This window comes from Hippocampus comes, unplaced genomic scaffold (genome assembly GCF_001891065.2).
Source record: "Hippocampus comes isolate QL1 unplaced genomic scaffold, H_comes_QL1_v1.1 C16805640, whole genome shotgun sequence".
Lineage (NCBI taxonomy): Eukaryota > Metazoa > Chordata > Actinopteri > Syngnathiformes > Syngnathidae > Hippocampus > Hippocampus comes.
Genome location: NW_017839276.1, coordinates 1 through 899, shown reverse-complemented (window position 1 = coordinate 899; position 899 = coordinate 1). Strand labels below are relative to the sequence as shown.

The 899-nt window shown below is 44.9% G+C and overlaps 1 long non-coding RNA gene across 1 annotated transcript; it reads right to left on the bottom strand.

Moving 5' to 3' along the window:
• Nucleotides 1–222: 222 nt before the first annotated feature.
• LOC109509200 (uncharacterized) lies at nt 223–823 on the bottom strand. Its single transcript, XR_002166898.1, has 3 exons — nt 674–823; nt 460–588; nt 223–364 (listed from the first exon to the last, which is right to left on the bottom strand). It is a non-coding gene; the product is annotated as an uncharacterized LOC109509200 (long non-coding RNA).
• Between the last annotated feature and the right edge of the window lie 76 nt (nt 824–899).

The following is an 899-nucleotide window of genomic DNA, read 5'->3' as shown; positions in this document are numbered from 1 at the left end:
AAAAAAAAAAAATGGGAGCTCTTGTTCCCACTAATGTAACAACTTTGAAATGTGGTGTAAGAAAACACTGTTATCATAGAATCGTTTCCAAGACCCCTGCTATGGTGCTCACGGCCCCTTTAGAGATGCTGTTATGCATCACTCATTGTTATTGCCCTCACTCCATCTCTGTAGGAATTGCAATTCGAAGTTTAAGGAAATATTTGTTATTGCGACGCAGAGCGGAGATGTCAGTGCGACTCACCGACACACTGGTTCCACTGGTAGTGTTGCACGTAGCCTTGAGGACAGCCGCAGCGGAATCCTCCCATCATGTTCTGACAGCCATGTTGACAGCGGTGGTTACTGCTGCATTCGTCCACATCTGACAAACATAGGAGTGTTTTGGTGTTTTGAAATCCAAACATGTTATCCCGGTTTGGTCACATCTGACCGATGTCTCACTTCAGGGTTACTTACCCTCACATTCCAGGCCCGTAGTGTCTAAAGTGAAGCCCTTAGAGCACTCACAGTTGAAGCTACCAGGAGTGTTGACACAAGAAGCCTGAGAACCGCACACACTGTTCTGACCCATGCACTCATTGTTGTCTGAAAAATCGGAATAGATTGTTAACTACTTCGCTCAACGCATGCAAAGATGATTGACAGTAAGTGGACACTATCTTCCACTCACCTATGCAGGCGGTTTGATGCTGAGAGAAGCCGGGAGGGCACTTGCAAGTGAAACCTCCAATGGTGTTGACACAAAGAAACTGGCAGTTGTGTTGCTTGGTGGAACATTCGTCCAGATCTTAGCAAGAGAGAAGAAACACTGCATTTAAAATAAATAAATAAAATAGCCCAGATTTCTGCTACGTGATTGCCACCCACAAAATCTGTCAGTGAAAGGCTACAAAAGA